The sequence below is a fragment of the Ammospiza caudacuta genome, chromosome 5 (assembly GCF_027887145.1).
Source record: "Ammospiza caudacuta isolate bAmmCau1 chromosome 5, bAmmCau1.pri, whole genome shotgun sequence".
In the NCBI taxonomy this organism is placed as follows: Eukaryota; Metazoa; Chordata; class Aves; order Passeriformes; family Passerellidae; genus Ammospiza; species Ammospiza caudacuta.
Genome location: NC_080597.1, coordinates 63,496,794 through 63,503,643, shown reverse-complemented (window position 1 = coordinate 63,503,643; position 6,850 = coordinate 63,496,794).

Sequence of the window (6,850 nt, the reverse complement as noted above, 5' to 3'; positions counted from 1 at the left end):
GAGGGCTGGTTGCTAATGGAAGAAAATTTATGATCGGATGTGAGGTGCTGCACTGCAAAGTGAGTGCAGGATCAGTTTGACCCTGTGCTCTTTGCTTTCTCTCCACAGTGAGTTTGGTAGTTGGAGCAGCACTGCTGACCCTGCTACCATGTGTTGTCAGTGCAGAGAAGTCCTGGAGAAAACAGTAGTTTATTGCAGGGGCTTCTTTTGGGTAACATTTATTTGCATTACACAAAAGTGAGTGTAGGATGAAAAAATGGGAGGAATGGGTGTCCCAAGGGAAACAGAAGCCCAGAAGTTAATGTGATGTGTATTTTCTGAAAGGGAGATAATAGATGAAAATACTTTTTTTGGGGTTAGGAAAGATGGTCAAAATGATGTATTTTTATCCTTTGCTCTTACAGGCTGGTGAGGAGAGAGAGCCCAGGGGAAGACAGTTTTAACCTTTATCAGGTGTGTTCCCAGCACACCATTTGCACACCAGGGTCTGTCTGGCCAACAACCATTCCCCACTCCCAGGCAGGGTGGTTTGGGCTGTGTCCTGCTGCTGCCCTGCTCCCCCAGGGAGAGGCTGTGTTAGCAGAGCCCTGTCACCGTGCCTGCCTCAGACCTGGGGTGCTGTGCCTGGGTGGAGGTATCTCCTGAGTGCACCCCAGTGTTGTGGGAAGCTGGTGCCAGACCCAAGGGCTGGGGAGGGGTGGGAACAGATCCTGCTCCAGTGATGGTTTTATGGCTCAAGGGCAAGCACCAATCTGGGTTTTTAACAGAACAGGCCATCTTTGGCCATGTCACCTGCCAGCCAGCACCACGCAGCATTGACAAGTTACTATAAAATCTCTGAGTTGTGATGGTACTTCCTGGGTGCCTTTCACAAAATAGAAAGGAAAAGGCAAGACTGTAGCCATCCCTGGCACTGCAGGGGTCCCTCAGTAAGGGGTTGCTGGTATGGTACAGCAGAAGGTGGGGTGAGATTTCAGTGTGCAGGGAGGCTGTTGGGGCAGGTACCTGCTCTGTGGACAGGGCAGCAAAAGCAAACTGGCAGGGCAGAGACAGGCTGTGATCAAACCTGCAGCTGTGAGAGAACACTGGGGAAAATCGATTGTGGGCTGAGAGAAGGGGTAAATTAATGTAACTTACCATAATAATAGTGTTCTAGGTGAGTGTGCTGTGCTCTTGAGTTGTGTATGAGGGGCTGTGGTGGGTGTGGCTGGGCAGTGGGACAGGAGGCTGTGTGTGGGACTCAGGCTGGCATGGATGCCACTCTATGGCTGCCATCTTTTTACCACCTCTGTATTGTGCATTGGTGCCTACTGCAGGACACACCACAAGAACACAGTCAAGTGGGTAAAGGAATGGAAATTTCTCTACATCAGGATCTTTTCGTTCTTTTCCCTGACTTTTCTAGCAGATGTTCTGGAACTCTTGCTAGTGGAGAGATGGGGAGGAAATGAATGTCTGTCTATAGCTGGAAAGGGATTAGGTTAAGAGATGTAGCAGGCATTTTTTAAAAAAGCAAACCCAAGCTGCTTTCCCCTGAAATTCTCATCCTAGAAACAGGTAAGTAATTTGAAAGAAAATTCACCTCTTTCCCTCTCAAAAGCTCTGTGGTGAGGACCTGTACTGCAGGTAGGGGGCTCAGCCTTTCTCTGCAGCCACTGGCTCTGCCTGGGGTGCCTGTTTGGGGTGTCCATGGCAGTACAGGGACATGGGCTGCTGCAATCAGTCCTGCGTGGAACTGAGCAACAACCTTCCTTCCTGCCCTTGCAGGATCTTTTAAAGCTTTTCAGGGACTGATCTGACAAACCAAGCCCTAAGCAGAGGGTGTAGTTGCTTAGCAAGGGTCAGAGGCAGATAATACTTGGTGTATAAATGCAGCTGTGATTAACTGAGCAGACAAAACCAAGGTCAGGGAGGCAGCTGTTGCCTTGTCCTTTTGCTGCTGAGCTCTCTGTGAGAGCATCTGTTGCTAAGGCTGTCTTGTGTAATGATGCAGTGACCCTGAAGCAGGAGGCTGTGATCACCTTGTCGCATCTCCAGTGGCTCTGGTGATACTAAAACTCTTTGCTCCCTATTTCTTCAGAGGCAGCCAAGTGCTGCAGCTTACTTCTGGGAAGATGGGAAAGAACAGCTTGTTTGGGGATACTTGCTAAGACCTCTGTTTTTAAAAGGCATCCCCAAAGCTGGGGTTTATTTGCACCTTCCTTACTCAGACTGGTGCAAAGATACTTGTTGTAAAAAAGATACTTTTATTTTTCTGCCAATGCCCAGTGAATGCAAATTATGTCTGATATTTGGCCTTGGCAGTGGACCTGCTGGTGAGAGAAAATGTCCATGCTTGCAATATAACGTTAATGTTTAGCAATTAATGCTTCAAGGAGCCTTAAGGGACTTTGCCTACTGCCTTTTGTGCACTGGCAAGGGTTTGATGGTGCAGGTCTGTCCACCATCTGCCCTTCCACACAGTGCTTGCGAGATCACTGGCATGCATTTGAGCTGACTTAGTTAAAAGCATGTGAAATAATTCATATTTTCTGCCATAGCTTAGCATCATTTCCAAAGCTTTTCTGGTTGCTGCTGGCCCAGGAGAAAGGCATTGTCACCTTTTCCTGCCTTCCAGAGGAGTTTTGTGAGAGCTGGTACATGAACTAATCAAAACATGAACCTTTAAGGCTGCGTAGTGCAGCCTCCCCTGGGTGAGAGCTGAAGGCATGCTCTGAAAACAAGTGGGGCTTCCACTTACCAAAATTCAAGCAAAATCTCACTGTGGCTTGGTTTGGGGTTTTTTGTTTGTTTGTGGTTTGGGTTTTTGGTTTTGTTTTGCTTTGCATATATATATAGAAATATTCAGAGTTGCAGGACCAGTAATTTTATTTGTGAAAGAATGAAACACAAAGCCAGACTGGTTTGGGGTCAGGGGAACCCTGGTATGGTCTGGGGACAAGAGGCAAACAGCTGCTGGCCAGGCTGGGCAGCAAAGCAGATTTCAGACTCTTTCAGCAGAACCAGTTGCTCTGCAGCAGCCACTTCTGAGTCCCTGCAGAGCCCAGGTGTTGGTGTCTATTGCTAGGTTTAGCTGTAATAGCCATAAAAATGGAACTGAAAGGGTTTGGGGTTGGGTTTTACCCTTAAAAATTTTCCTGTAATTACAAGGTGAGAGTGTATTTTGCCACGAGATTGTCCAGTTGTAGAGTGCTCAGCACGTAGGACTATTTTGGAAAAGAAAAAAAAAGCAGGGGGAGCTGAGTTTTGACTCATGAATAACATTTGAAAATTACTGTTTAGCAAAGCTTAATTCCTTGGCTGGTGGTTGGTTACTAAACGTGACTGTGAACAACAGTGGCATTTAAACTGAGCAGGGCAGGGTGCCCCCACCTTTGGCTCTGCATGCATCAGGTGCTGCGGTGGCCGTGCTTCAGCCGGTAGTGTGGGCTTTAGTGGGCACCTTTCTTGAAGTTTAGAAATTCGCTTTGCAAATTCTGAACTTCTTTGGAAAAACAGGAAGCTCATTAAACCTTTACTTACCATATGCGGTTTAAAAGCATCCTTTGAGTTTCACTCGAACCTGACTAATGCAAAGGAGTGGTCACTGTAGCAGTCTCTGGAGGCTTGTGGAGAGAGGAAATACTTTTTACATGGCCAGCATCACCTGAGGGGGAATGGGCTGGCTTTCATTCCTCCACTAGCAGCACCTGTGTGGCAAACTGCAGCCTCTGCTGCTGCTCATCCAAGGGCTCACAGCTTTGAGAGCATCCTGCAGCTTTTATAAAATATTTATTTCTTGTGATCTCTGATGGTGCTGGTATAAAGTTGTCATTTCTGGGCCTCAGCCTTAGCTCAGTTGATTTGAAGTCCCAATTGCAGAGCCCAGGAGCCTGGCAGATGGGGGTGGGGGTGGATGTTTCTTGTAACTCCACAGAAAACAGATGTGTTCAAGGCAACTGCAGAGGTGTTGTGGCAAGAAAAAGCAGAAGTGAGACTCTCCGACCTTATGCTGGTGTATCTCTAGTGAAAAGTGCCAGCTGTTTCCGTCGGCACTACACGGGTCACTGTCCGTGGCCTGTCGCGGCTCGCTGTGCCCTCAGGGCCGATGGCGCTGTGCGGGCTGGGCCCTGCGCGGACCCCGAGCAGGGGAGGAGGCGGCGATGCTGCAGCCGTGGGACCCCGTGGGCTGCGGCACCGCTCCCCGGTCACTGCGTGGGGCTGAGCGGGGCCTGTCCCTCTCTGCTGGGACTGCTTGTGGCTTATTCTTCCCTTAAAAAGGGAGCTTGCAGTGGCGGGTTGTGTTCCCTTTGCAGTCCGGTTAAACAGCTCTGCAGGTGGCGCGGGGCCAGCGCGGCCGGGCGTGCCCCAGAGAGGGAGCCGCGGCCGGGGCAGGCCGGGCTGCTCCGGCACGGGAGGTGTTGGCACTGGAGGCGCTGGAAGCTCCCGGTGGGATGCAGCCCGATGTCGCTGGAGGGGATTCCAGCCTGCTCGCTCCTGCCCAGGCATCCTTGAGCACTGGGTAGCATTTGGCCGCGTTTTCTGCCTGACCTCGCTGGGAGGAGGGCCCTGAGGGGATCCGTGAGGCGGCACTGGCAGCACCAAAGCCGGGCCCCGGCCCCCGCAACGCTGCCGGCTCGGCTGCTGAGCACTGACGCTGCCAGCTTCTGCTTGTTATTTATTTCTCCATTTATCTCTCTTTCCTCCCTTCTCTCCCGCCCCGCTTTCCTGCAGAATGGTTTCAGTGCTTCTCGGCTGGGTGGCAGCGGTGCCACAGCCCCCCCAGCCGAGCCTGCCCCTCTCCCAGACACAGCTGTGCCGTCAGGAGCCAGGGCCACGACACGGCACGGGAAAAAATGGTTCAGAAAAGGCAAAACACTAAAATGGCCCCAGGAGATTTTAATTTCTTTCCCTTCTTCTGTCTGCTTTAACTTTTCAGATCAGTAACATTAATGAGCTGTGGTGAAGTGAAGTAAATAATCACCTCCGCCAAAGACAGCGCATTGAGTGTTAAGTCTCTCCTCACTAATTAGTGACGGCCTTTGTAGGGACTGACAGCAGCACTAAAACCTCTGGCAGCAGGAAGGCAAAGCAACACAGTGGAAAAGGAAAAAAGAAAAGACCTTTGCTTGTTTTCTGACTTTCATCATGTTTTTACTAGAATCATACTGGCATAGTTTAAAAAAGCTACTGTTTTTTAAATAGATCTATTGGTGTATCATAAATTTGAATTACCTTAAAAAAATTATTCCAGTTTACTGCTCAGTCCAAACAACCCATGTAAAAAGGTGGGTAGCAGTCAGCATCAAGGTGACTGCAGGGAAAAAAGTTGTATCACCATTTAATAATTATTGTAATTCTGCTGCTTAACCGAACAAGGACCAGTGTAAGTATTGAGGAGTCTTGCTGAGGTGCCTAAAGGTCAAGGCACTGTCCTCACAGTGCTTGCACATCTCACAGGAGCAGCAAAGAACATTCCTGAAACTGTCTGTTAGAAATTTCACCTGGGTTCACTTCTAAATTTTTGGTAAATGATGTTTCCCTCTGTTAATACAACAATAACTAATACATCTTGTAGTTTCTTCCTCTTAAAACAATGAATTTTAAAATATGGATATGCAATAAGTATGATTCTTCATTTTCATGTGATTATGCTATTCTGTATTTATAAATTAATTGTTGCAAAGACACATGCCTACCTAACAAAACAGAACAAAAAAAAAAGAGAAGTTACCAAATAGTATGCTGGCAGCCAGTGAGTTATACCTGTTCAAAGGCCATGAAGAAGGCTTTATGTAAGAGAGTGTGCAGGTCAGTACAGTCCTGGGAGGAAGAACTAATTGAGAGAGAAATAACAGAATACTTGCTAGTTTTGATGAGGAAATTTGGTTCTCTTAAGAGACAGGTAAGGGGAGCTCTTTCCAGATATTTTTTAAATTAATGACAAAAGCCAGAAAGTGAGAAAAATTGTTCATATGCTTTTCTACTTGAAAGACTAATAGAAAAATATGACTGTCACTGTCATTCACTGAGACTCATAGTTTTCCCTGACTACTTTCTCATGTCTCTGGTATCTGAAGTGTTCATTGTAGAATGGATTATTTGTCTTGCAAATGCCCATGTTTTGGGGTTAAACCACACCTGAGAGGCCTCATTCTCTCTCCTCCCTTATGTTTGCCCCAAAGTGGTGCATGAAGTAGTAATAGAATAATAATAGGGGACACTGGAGGGAGTGTGAGTGTTCAGAGGAATGCCAGGACATAATTCCAAAAGTGCATTAAATCAGGCTGCACAGCTTGTTTATAGTGACATTGACAGGAACTGCTTGTAAAAGAAATGAGGTTAAAATTAATGACCAGGTGAATCTGCATATGTAATTTATCAGAGCAAGCAACCAATAAAAAAGAATTACTCTAATTAAAGCCAGTAGCACAGGAGGGGAAGGATACTCTAAAGAACCCCCAACAGTATCCAATCAAGCATTGTGTATGTTTAGTCTCCTTGCCTTTAGGTTTAAGCCCAGTACCCTTTAGGGTAGTGAGGGACGTGGGGTTACTCACCTGTCCCAGCTCAGGTGTTGAGTCACACCACACCACATGCTTGTTTCCCATGAGCAAACAGGCTCTCCTCTGAAGTAAGGGTTATCTGTTTTCACATGTTGGATGTTATCCTAAGCATGCAAGAAACTGTATCTGACAGAACTTGCCCTCTTATGTGATCAGCTTGCACTGGTTTCAAACAGCTCCACTGAAACCAGAGTGAACACGAAGTGATGGATATTTATTTTTCCCTCTTTCCTAATAGTTTGTCAGTAGACATGTTCTGGGAACAGGTTTCCTTTTAGTGCAGGTTTCAGTGGTGCTGGTCCTGC